General features: G+C 37.6%; 1 protein-coding gene and 1 non-coding gene across 3 annotated transcripts in view; one reads left to right on the forward strand and one right to left on the reverse strand.

The window, feature by feature from the left end:
- The window catches only part of ELF1 (E74 like ETS transcription factor 1), a 104845-nt gene that overhangs the window by 10629 nt on the left and 81292 nt on the right, over positions 1-12924 (forward strand). The window lies entirely within an intron of this gene.
- TRNAK-CUU (transfer RNA lysine (anticodon CUU)) lies at positions 8028-8101 on the reverse strand. Its single transcript has one exon. It is a non-coding gene; the product is annotated as a tRNA-Lys (tRNA).

Here is a 12924-nt window from a genome sequence, read left to right on the forward strand (position 1 = left end):
GGGGAGAGGAGGAATAGGGAGTCGTTTAATGGATACAGAGTTTCAGTTTTGCAAGATAAAATGAATTCTGCAGATTGGTTGCAAAACAATATGAATGTACTTGTTACTACTAAACTGTACACTTCAATGGTTAGTTTTACCATAATTTTTTAAAAAGGCAAATTTGAATTTGTATTTGGATATGCAAATTGTAAGAGAGTAAAAAGCATCTGTAAGGAGATTGAAGTTACTTGATTTGGTCAATATTTAGATGCTTTGGATGTAACAACGAAAAAATCAGACAAGATCCTCATGAAGCCTACCTCTTAGTGGGAAAGATAGACATTGATTGAACAAGTAAAAAGTGTGTTTGAGTGTTATATGCAGAACAGGGAGACAACTAACAGAGTAGGTGGAAAGGCGGCTGTAGTGAAAAGACTTCCCTAAGGAAATGACACTGAAGTGGGATTTGAAGGATGGGTAAGCACTGGCTAGGAGAAAGAGAGGGATGGAAAGTGATGGGAGGCTGAGGGAGTAGCATTATGCAAATGCTCCAAAGCAGGAAAGAAAGGGTATTATGCTTTGGGAAATGGAAGAAGGTGTGAGGGCTTAATGTGAAATGTGATGGGAGATGAGGATGGCAAGTATCAGACCATATAAGGCATTGTAGATCATGTTAAGGATTTTGAGTTTTACCTTTAACAGAGTGGTTAGACATTGCTGTGTTTCAAGCCAGGGAGTATGGAGGTGAAATGGAGTGGAAGTAAGAAAAAAAAAAATGTGTCTTTTTATACAATGTACCCTTTAAATATAAATTACCTGCTTAATCTGGTGCTTGAGTGTCAGAAGGATAAGTGGTTCAGTTATGTTTATTCAGATGATATATTGGTTGCCAGTGTGGCCTGTTAATGTGGTAAGATGTAGTTAAAGGGTGAATTTAAGGGAATTGTCAAGGGTAATTGAGTAGAGGCGATTTTTACCTTTATATTCTGACTTGTTAGTTGAAACCGTAGAAATGGATGAGTTTGCCAAAGGGAGAGTCTGGAGTGAAAAGAGGCTTTTCAACGGAATCTTTAGGACATCCAGTGTTTCAGTCATGAGATAGAGGAAGTGGGGCAGAGAAAGCTGAGGAAGAGTAGTGCAGCATTGGGGGAAAACCAGGAATGAGACTTATGAGTCTAACAAAACAAGTTCTGAAACTGTTAATTGGGTTTAGCCCAGTGTGGTCATTGACCTTAGTTAGAACAGATTTAGTGGCATAGTACAGGCAGGATTAGATGAGATAGCCGAGAATGAGTCAAAGAAGGGTGGGAAATGAAGAAATGGAGTATAGACAAATCTTTGAGGAAGGTTGGCTGTGAAGGGAGTGAGAAAGGATGGTAGAAGGGATTGAGGTGTATGTGACAGTTGGGGTGTCAAATAACGGAAGTTTTTTTTTTTTTTAAGAAAAGCTTGAATTAAGATAAAAATCTTCTTTAGATCTGTGAAATATTTGAAAAATGTATTACACACCTTGCTGATTCCCTATGTAGGATCTACTGAATACAGATGTGAACCCATTGACTTAATCTAGATATGGTATTGTGGGACTGTGTACATACAGGTGCAATCAGAGCTGCCTGGTGAGGTACAAAGGTCTGTTTGTCACTATACTAATTTCTGGTCATCTGGGCAGTAAATATTGCAGAATCCTGGGTTCACTTAAGACCAACTAATTTGAGTCTTTGGTGTAGGACTCAGAAGTGTGTGTGTGTGTGTGTGTGTGTGTGTGTGTGTGTATGTATGTGTATGTCTTTAGATGATTCTCATGCATCTGTTCTGTGGACTGTCTTTGGAGAATCGTCCCAAGAATGTTTTACTTTGAAGTCTTCTGAATTCTTTTTTTAAAAAAAACACATTTATTTATTTATTTGTTTGTTTATTTTGGCTGCACCGGGTCTTAGTTGAGGCATGCAGGATCTTAGTTGCGGCATGCAAACTCTTAGTTGCGGCGTGCCTGCTGGATCTAGCTCCCCGACCAGGGATCGAACCGGGCCCCCTGCATTGGGAGGGCGAAGTCTTACCCACTGGACCACCAGGGAAGTCCCTGAATGCTTTTTAATAGCTCTATCATGAGGATTAAATGAGGTATGTATGTCAAGCACTTAGCAAGGACAGATTTTCATAATTTTGTCTGCCTGTATGATTGGAGTAGTGGTAAAGGGTTTTTGTTTTTTAGGATGAACCTAGCTTGATCTTTTTTCCTGAGGGTAATACACGTTCCCCGTAAGTCCTTCTTTAGCCACTTTTCATACTTCTTCCCTCCTCCCTGCCCTCTAAGGGCCATGGTGCTTCCTCCTATTGCCTTGCCTTTGTTTGCTCCTACAACTTCCTCTGCTGATAGTATTCTGCCCCAGACTTTTACATGACTGCCACCTTATCATTCAGTTCTCAAAGCAGCTGTCATGTTTTCTGAGAGGCCTTCCCTTATCTAAAGTAAGTTTTCTTGGTCACCCTTTGTCACTTTGTTGATTTCCTTCATATGTGGGCAGGGACTGTGTTCGAATTGTTTACTTGAGTCCACAGGTAAACTGACTATATCCTGAGTCTACAGAAGAGTGCCAGGCACATAGAAGCTACTTAAATACCAAATAACACAGATGAATAATACAAATCATAAAAATTTTACTAACCGGCACAAGTACTGTTAGCTTTCAGTTGATCATTACTTCAGATACTGAAATGTGGACCATATATGTATAAATGTCAACTGTGCAGTGATACATACTGTTTTCTAACTTGCATATTTCATGTAAATATATTGTGGAGTTTTTTTTTTGGTACACATTTTATATAGATAATCATTCTTAACAGCTGAATAATATGGTACGCTCCGTATAATGAGATACGGTTTCTGTAACACCTAATTTATGTAACAGTTTGTTTTCAATTTTTTACTATTTTGAACAATGGTACTGAATTTCTCTCTGTATCTTTGTATATGTTATTTGTTTTGTTAGAATAAATTACTGAGACTGAAAAGGTACATAAAGACCTTTTGGGGACTTCCCTGGTGGTCCAGTAGTTAAGAATCTGCCTTTCAATGCATGGGATGCGGGTTTGAGCCTTGGTCGTGGAACTAAGATCACACATGCCGCAGGGCAACTAAGCCCACACGCCATAGCTAGTGAGCCTGAATGCTGCAGCTACAAAGCCCGTGCTCTCTGGAGCCCGTGTGCCACAACTAGAGAGAAGCCCGAGTGCTGCAATGAAGAGCCCACGCGCCGTAACAAAAGATCCCGCGTGCCGCAACTAAGACTGGACACAGCCAATAAATAAATAAATAAATCTTTAAAAAATATAAATTAAATGGATTAAAAAAAAGACCTTTTGGTTGTGAAATTGCCTCTGGAATGCTATTCTTGTACTCTCATAAATAGAGTATGAGACCATTTATTTCCCCATACCCTCTCTAATCATTTTACTCTTTGCTAATAGGTGAAAAATGGTATTGTTTCTGTGCTCTGAGGTTGTGAGAATGGACATCTCTTGTATTTGGCCGCATTTTGTGAAGTGCCTCTTCATGCCCAATGCCCATTTTTCTAATAAGAGTGTTTGATTCAATTAATAATAGTTTTTTCTTTCCTCCACATTTTATTACGAAAGTTTTTAAACATGCAGCAAAGCTAAAGTTTTATAATGAACACTCACACACCCACTATCTAGATTTTATCATTAACATTTTATAATATTTGCTTTACCATACTTTTATCCTTCTATCTAAAGTAAATTGCAGGGACGTCCCTGGTGGTCCAGTGGGTAAGACTCCATGCTCCCAGTGCAGGGGGCCTGGGTTCAATCCCTGGTTGGGGAACTAGATCCCGTATGCATGCTGCAACTAAGAGTCTGCACGCTGCAACTAAGACCGGGCGTAGCCAAAATTAATTAATTAATTAAAAAAAAGTAAGTTGCAGGCATTAGCACATTTCCATCTAAATACTTTAGCATGCTTATCACTGACTATAGTTTCAATATTTGTTCATTTTTTTTCCTTTTGAGGTACAATTTTTGTAAAATTAAATCCATGAATCTTTTTAGTTTAAACATTTTATTTCAATTTAAAACAATTGGATGTTCATTGGTCAACCTTTGAAGAGGACAAGGCTGTTTTCTTTGAGAATGAGCCCACTGCTGCATTTCCGTATTGCATTGCCTTCCTTATACAGCCACAGTATATTGCCTAAGATTTCTAGTTGGTTTTTTAAATGGAGCAAGAACTTTATTTTTTGTAAAGCATTTGTTGAGTTTCAACAAATGTTTTTGCCTGGGTAAGCCAAACCTAAGACTAGGTTTTGTTTCTTTTTAAAAAAATTTGTCATATTTTCCCCCTAGTTTATCCTTTGCCTTACTTTTGGTTATGGTGCTTTTAGATTTTTATGTAGTCAAATGTCATTCTTTTCCATATCTTATTTTTCTGCTGTTTGTGTCATACATGGAAAGACACTCCTTACTGAATAGTATATAAATGTTTATATTTTCTTCTGGTCCTTTTTTTTTTTTTTTTTTTTTACATTTAAATCTAATTGGAATAATGTGATATAGGTTTTTTTTTTTTTTAAAGATTAGCAGTGGTTTGAAATTGTTAGCTAATACTGTCTAATGAACCCTCTTCCCTTCTGTGGGTTTTTTTTTTTTCCAGACAAAATAGGATTTAATGTTTTTGTTGATGCCTTTTTTATTATAACCTAAGTTTGTATAGTATCAGATTTCTGTTTTTGGTAGTATCAGATCTCTTTTTTAAAAAATTTATTAAAGTATAGTTGATTTACAGTGTTGTGTTAATTCCTGCTCTACAGTAAACTGACTCAGTGATACACATACATTCTTTTTTTTTATTATTTTTTTATTATTTTTTATTTTTTACATTCTTTTTTATATTATTTTCCATTATGGTTTATCCCAGGATATTGAATACAGTTCCCTGTGCTATCCAGTAGGACCTTGTTATTTATCCATTCTATAATAATAGTTTGCATCAGATCTCTTTTTAAACAATATCCTATTCTGTTTAATCTATTTATTCCTACATTTAGCTACTTGAGATAATTTATTGTCTGGTAAAGTACATCCTCTTTTTTCTTTCTTTTTTTTTTTTTTTTTAAAGATTTCCTCACTTTTCTTATTTTCTTTCAGATGAACTTTAGCAGAGTCTTGAAGGATGGGGTGAAAGGATGGTGGGGAAACAACAGCAAGAGCCAAGGCAGAGAGATCAGTAAATCCTGGGGACTTGTTTCTCTAATTTGTAATTGTCTGAATTCTTAATCTGTGTAGCAGATTACACATGCTTATTTTAGTATCCTTAAATTTGGGAGATGTCTCTAGGGTGGTTCAAACTAAATTCTAAAGTTCAAAATATTTATGGGGTTTTAAAAGTTTGGGATGTTATAGAAAGGGCATAGGATTCTAGGGTGAGAATGGTTTTAAATCCCTGCTTTAAATGAGCAGGTCATAATTTTTGAGCAACTATATGTATCACCTATGCGGTTATTTTTCATGATTCTGTGGGTGCACTGGCTGCTTCTTCAGAGCTGACTCAGCTAGGGCTGGATGCGTAATGTAGGGTGGTTTCACTTACATGGCTGGGACCTCTCTGTGTGGCTCTCATACTCTGTGGTGGCAGAAGGGATCCTAGCAGCAAGAGAGGGTAAGCCTCTGTGTGCCTAAGCTTTTCAAGCCTCTGCTTGTGTTTTATTTATTATTAATCCATTGGCCAAAGGAAATCACTTGCCCAATTCTTCATTTAAGGGATGGAGAAGTAGACTCCGCCTCTTAATGGGAGAAGAGGCAAAGTCAGTCATGTTTCACACAGAGAATTTTAAACAAATTAGTAGCTATTACTGCAGCAATTTAGCACGGGAGGTAAAGGCGTTAGCTACCGGGATATCTAACAGAAAAGGCAGTGAGAGCAGGCTGTGCAAGACCTGGGGGGGAGGAATGCTTGATGTGTTCATGGGGTAGCAGGGAGATACCAGTGCGACTAGAAGAGGGGGAGCAAGCGGGAAGTAGGAAGAGATACAATCACAGAGGCTGGGGCAGGGTACGATCTTGCAGTCCTTAACAGTTACGAAGACTTTTTGTGTGTGTGAAAAGAGGCACTATGGGAGGGTTTTGAAGCTGGAGAGTGATATGATCTGACATATCTTTTTAAATGGATTACTTCTGATTGCTGCTTTGAGAGTAGACTGTGGAGAGAGAAGCAGCAATCAGAAGTAATCCATTTAAAAAGATAGGTCAGGCTGCTTGGACTACCTCAGTGATTGATGCAGGTAAGAGATATCAGTAACAATGAAGTTGAGTGTTGATAGGGTTCTATATATATTTTGAACATTGAACCAACAGGATTTCCAGACAGATTGGATGTAGGTATATGACAGTCAGGAAAGCCAAGGTTTCTGGTCTGAGCAGCTAGAAGTATTGAATAGCCACCAAGATGACTGGAGAAAACTGTGGGTAGGGTACTTTTTGAAGGGAACATCAGGAATTCAGGTTTGGATATGTTAAGTTTGCCAATCAGACATTGGAATGGAGTTGTCAAGTTTGATAGAGGAGTCTGTGGTACAGGAGCGAGACCTGGAGATAGAAATTTGAGAACATTAAAATACTTAGAGCATCGTATATGTCCAAGAAGTATTTCATAAAATAAATAAATCTAGAATACTTAAAAAATTTCAAGTTTCATCTGTACCAGTGGTATGGTTTCAAGTATGGGAGAAGAGCAGCAGAGCAGTTTGGCTGTAGCTAAAATGTGTCCTTTGTGATGAGAGTAAATTATGAGTTTAAAACGTCATTAATTGCTTGTCTGAATGGTGTTGTGAAACATGAATAAATAAAGCCTGTAGTCTAAATATTTTATTTGAATATTCCTCTTTACTGAAACGTTTACCAGCTTGTTTCTAATTTGAGAAGTTTATTGACAGGATGCTGTATAAGTAAAAGCCTGAAGAGGACAGAAGACGAAAGTTGAAAGAAAGGGCCACTGATTAGGATAGTCAGTCCTAATCTATTGGGGAGTGTCCTCCTTTGTTCTCTCTGTCTCTAATTTTATTTGTAGACTTAACATAATGCGATGTTCAGGTGCAAGCACTGGGACTAATCCAGAAGCTGTTCTCTCTTAACAAATGCAGAGCTTTGCTGCTGTGGGCTTGACCATTAAACAGGGCTGCCAGACCCAGCCTAATGAACCTATTCATCGGAATTGGACTGTTCAGGAAAGTGAGAAAGGGGCCTCGCTTTTTGTGTAATTTAGACTTGCAGAAATGACCTGGGAATGGCATGGACTGTGTGGAAGAGAAAAAAGCAGATTTATGATGGAGACAGTATTTAGTTGGACCTCCAAATGTTTTCATTCAGCAACTATTTATTAAACACTCTTGTGGGTCAGGAATGCTATCCGCCTGAAATAAATGACCAATGAGACATGTAAATAAGTGATGAAAAAACAAAAAAGAGTGTCTTCACCAGATATTCCCAGCAGAGTAGGCAAGAGGAATTATAAAGGAAATCAGTTCACCTTTAGGTCCCCGAAACCTAGAGTGCTTTGCATATTTTAGCAGTGTATAAATGTGTGTATGAATGGATAAACAATGTGATTCGTTTATCTATTAGATCACTATAAAATACTGTGGGAGCACAAAGGAGGAAGTGACCAGTTCTTCCTTCTAATGGTGAAAGAGAGATTCCCCAGGTGGGGAAGGCCAGCAAGTGTGTAGTGAGAAAGCATGACATGCCCTCAATTAATAAGTTCAGCAAAACTGGATTATAGGGTGAATGTTGGAAGGTGGCATGGTCACAGGTGAGGCTATAATATGATAGACCAAAGTCAAGATGCAAAAATATCTTGTATTGGAATTTACTCTGTGGGTGCTGGTAGGCCATTGAAGTTTTTTTTTTCTTTTTTTTTTTAAATAAGAATATTAGGAGGTAGAATTTATGAGAAATTCCTTTAGGAGGACTTCATTCTTTTTTTTTTTTTTTTTGGCCATGCCACATGGCTTATGGGATCTTAGTTATTACCCTGACCAGGGATTGAACCTGGGGCCCCAGCAGTAAGAGCGCCGAGTCCTAACCACTGGACCACCAGGGAATTCCTGGAAAGACTTCACTCTTGAATTGGAAAATCAAATGTTGATAGAATTTTTAAAGTTATAAACATATACACTGACAGTGAGCACAGCTAATAAGTCATATAATTTATGGTAGAATCTGTTTTATCCCTTTCAGATAATATATATGATCTTAGTGTGGGTAAGACCTACACTAGGTAATCAAACTTACGCCGGGGTTATCAAAATATGCAGGATGGCATTGGTTTGTTTTTGAAAGAGAAAGAAATGTATTTTTGCTTTATGAAATTATTGCAAACCTTTTTCTTAAAGATTCTGGCATTTTAACTTACTTTGAAATGATTTTAGGCTCACGGAAGAATTGCATTAATAGTACAGAGAGTTCCTGTATATTTTTCATCCATCTTCCACTCATGTTAACGTCTTATATAGTCACAGTACAATGATCAAAACTAAGAAATTAACATTGGTATAATACCATTAGTTAAACTATAGTAGGATTTTTATAGGTTTTCCACTAATGCCCTTTTTCTGTTCCAAGATCCACCCAGGATACACACATTGCACTTAGTTGTCATATCTCCTTTCAAATCTGTGATGGTTCCTTGTCCTTTTTGACCTTGACACTTGGAAGAGTACTGGTCAGGTATTTTGTAGAATGTCCCTCAATTTGATTTTGTCTGATATTTTCTAATGATTATGGACTGGAGTAATGAGTTTTTGGGCCACTGGAGTTAAAAACAATTTTTGTTTTATTTTTTAACTTATCATAAAGTAAAATTGATTCCTTTATTTGCTGTACAATTCTATGAACTTTAATACAAGTATAAATTTGTGTAGACACCACCAAAATCAGGATATAGAACAATTCCATCACCTTCATGCTCTGTCCCTATAGTCAGTCCCACCCTCCCCCCAATCCATCCCCTACAACCACTGATCATTACGGTTTTGTCTCTTCGAGAATGTCATGTAAATGGAATCATATAGTATGTAACCTTTTGACACTGGCTTCTTCTTTCACTCAACATAATGCTTTTAAGAGTCATCCAAGTTGTATTTATCAATAGTTAATTTCATTTTATTGCTGAGTATGGATGTAGTATTAGTATGTTTGTTTATTCCCCCTTTTTGGATAGGTATTTCAGAACACATTATGTGTCCTGGCACTATAACAAGCAATTTAAGTCAATTTTTTGTGGATTTTCAGGGCTAGTTGCTAACGTTAGTTTCTTCATTTCTCTATTTTGACCAGCAATGTAATTAAGAGACATTGAAGTTCTTGTTTCTTTAACATGTCCTAAAATTCCCCTACTTTTCTGTTTATATTTGGTTCTTTTTATTAAAGAGCAAAAATAATAGCAAGGTGAATTTTTTTCACGTTGCTGGGTTTTAATCTTCGGGGCTGAGCCTTCTGTGATTCAGGCCTACAGCAAAAAGTCAAGCCAAGTAAGTCATCGGTCCACAAGCAATGATGAATTTATATTGAATGCATTTATTTATAAGAAAGCCATAATACTTAGCTTTTTTATTAATCTCCTTGTAAGTAGGGCCTTTAATTTGTTTTATAGATAAATAAGAAATATCAAATAAAAATAGACATAGTCTAAATCAGGGTAGTTTAAAATAAGAGGTTTGACCTCTATCATATTGTCTTAAATTTTACTAACAGCAAAAGGTAGTTGTCTTTTTTTTTTAAGAGCATGGAGTTTTGGTGTATTTTAAGATGAACTTTTTGGAACTTGTGTTAAAAGTCTGTTTGCTTAAATATCCTACTGCCATAAGAAAAAAATGTTTCCAGAATATTAGTATAGGTTTTCTTTTTTTTTAAACCTTTTATTAGTAAAGTGTAATAAGTGTAATTGAATTTTTGGAGGACTTTATAAAGTTTCCAGGTTGTTCTGAATATCTGGTAATTTTACATACTACTTTCAATAAACTATATAAAAATTTGAGGAGGAGACTTCTCTTTTAAATGTAGCCTTAATGTGATTTTTGTTTTCAGTTCCTCAAACACTATTCAGAGGCCTCAGAGAGGCTATGGAGTAATAAAATGTCAGAACTAAAGTGGATCTTCAGAATTACCAGATCTCTAGACTCCCCCGATATTTTACAGAAAAAGGAAACTGAAATCCCACAGTGGTGTGAAGTAACTTGTTCACAGTCACAGTTGGTTGTAGAAGCTGTGTGATACAGTTCCTCCCCTCAAGTGGGTAACTGGTTTATGAATGTAGACACAGAGTTGTACAAAATTAACTGCAATACAAAATGGAATGTTCTGGGCAATAAGAAAGGCACTGCTTTTCTTAAACAACAGTCTCTCCATCACCCCAAAAATCTTTTCTTGACCCCTTCACAACAAAATTACTTTCTGTCTTTAGTTTCTCACCCCTCATTCTCCCCTAAACTCCATCTGATCAGATGTTTTGCTTGTTTCTTTTTCACCTTTACCACAGCATGAAAATTCTTCTTTCAAAATCAGCAGTCATGTCCATGCTGCTAAATCAACTGTCGTCTTCCTCTCAGACCTCGTCTTATCTGATCTGTTGTCAGCATTTGGCACAGTTGCTCATTCCTTCCTCATGGAAGTACTCCTACTTAAATTTCAGGGTAATGCCACATTTGCCTTATTTTCCTGCTGCATTTCTGGGTACCTCTTTTCAGCCTTCTTTGCTAGTTCTCCCTCATCTCCCCTACCTCTAAATAGTAGAGTGTCCCCAAGCTTCTGTCATTGTTACCTTTTATATCTGTAGCTTTAATATCAAATATATGTTAATGACTCCCAAATATATATACCTAGCCCAGACCTCTACCCTGGGCTTCAGGACTGTGTATTCAGCTCCAGGACAGTCATACCATTTTGACATCTTTACTTGGATAGCTAATGAGCATCTCAAACTTAATGTGTTCAGTGACTCCTGATCTCCCCCTACCCCAAACTATCGCCATCTGTGTTCACCTTAATGTGTTCAGTAACTCCCGATATCCCCTTACCCCAAATCTATCACAGTTTTGGCAACTGCAGTCTTCCAGTGGCCAGAAACTGAGCTTTGAAGCCTTATTTCCCCCACAGTCCACTTGCTGTCCATTCAAAAATCTCGTTGGATATTCCTTAAAAACATACCCATAATTTACTCATATTTTCTTCTGCCTCCTTTGTCTAAGCCATTATCATCTTTTCTGAGTTATTGCATAAGCTTCTCCTTTCTTCCATCCCTGGCCCACTGCAGGTTTTTTTCAACACAGCAGTCAAATCTTATGACTCAGCTACTCCAAACTCTCCTGCTAAAGTCTCTAAACAGTGAGGCTCTCCCTTAGTTTCTAGAGCTCTTCCTCCTTCTGTTACTCTCTTCCTTATTTTCTCTACATGAACCACACTGGCCTCCTTGCTTTCCGTGAACATATCAGGCAAGCTCCCTGTTAGAGTCTTTGCATGGGCTTTTTTCTGCCTGAAATGTTCTTCCTTAGATGTGTCTTCATGGCTAGAGGCCTTTACTCAAAAGTGACCTGGCAAAAGGAAATCTTCCCTAGCTAGTTTGTGTAAATTGTCATATTCTTTTCATTGCTGTTTTATTTTTTCTTATTCGTCCTTATCACTAACATACTACACATTTTATTGTATCTTTTATTTATAATCAACATACTATATATTTAGTTCATAACATTTCTCTCTTCCTGGCTAGAATGTAAGCATCATGTGAGTAGGGGTCATTATCAACAATGTGTCGTCTTCTTCACTGCTGTATAACAAGGGCCTAGAGAAGTGCCTGGCACATAGTAGGTGCTCAGTGAATATTTGCTAAATGAATGAGTGCCTAAGTGTACCTCAGATCTGTTACTAACTTGACATTGGTCAAGTCACTTCTCTCTGTAGACCTCCTTTTCCTATTTTTAAATGAGACTAGACTGTATCAGTATTTTAGGTTTTCTTAAAACACTGAAGACTTAAATGAATGTAGTATCAAGTTTCCTTGAAAATTTTTATAAGAATTCAGTTACTTAACAGAAAAGTTTAAAAACCACTGGACTGAATAGAGGATCTCTAAGTTTCCTTTCAGCCTTGTGGTCAGTTCTTGTAATAATAGTTATAAGTGGGGCAACAGAGGGGAGCCTTCATGTAGAGAAGGCATTTGAACTGAGATTATGAAGGATGGATGAGTAGGCAGAGATAAGGGAAAGGGTAGGAAATAAGGTAAGTGCTTTGCAAGCCCAGAGAAGGCAAACAAATAGGAATGGAGCTAATCCAGAAGGTTTCAGTAAGGCTGGAGAGTGTGGGGGGGGGGGGGGAGGGAGGGAGAGAGAGGAAAAACAGACCCGAGATAGACAGTGAGGAAGAGGTGGAGAGTGGGGAAGATAGGACTGGAAACAGGTGAAGTGAGGTCAGATTGTGAAAACTTTGAACACCATGATAAGTAGTCCAGCTTTTTGCCTCTAGGGAATCAAAGTTTGTTTTTCAGCCATGAGTGATCGTCACATCACTCACAGAGTTGTTCTTTAGGAAGATTTCTCTGATAGTGGTGAAACGTGAATTGAAAGTACGCAGTTGGTGGTAGAGAAAGGGACAGTTAAGATGTTGTTGAAATATTATTTTTCTATGATATGTTGCTTTTACCTGAAGAATAGCAGAGGAGGAGCTGAAGTTTCACTCTCATCTCAGTATAAAAAACAGAAGATTTCCTCTCCACCACATTTGGAGGTTGCTGAATAGTAAGGTGACAAGAGTCTTTCTGAGCGGCTGCTGTGTGAAGAGCACTAACTACATTATGTTCTCGGGCTCTGTAGCAGCAGAGCAGTGGTTCTCATAAGCCTGGGCTCTATCCACACCACTGAATCTGTTTCTAGG

The sequence above is a fragment of the Balaenoptera ricei genome, chromosome 18 (assembly GCF_028023285.1).
Source record: "Balaenoptera ricei isolate mBalRic1 chromosome 18, mBalRic1.hap2, whole genome shotgun sequence".
Classification (NCBI taxonomy): Eukaryota; Metazoa; Chordata; class Mammalia; order Artiodactyla; family Balaenopteridae; genus Balaenoptera; species Balaenoptera ricei.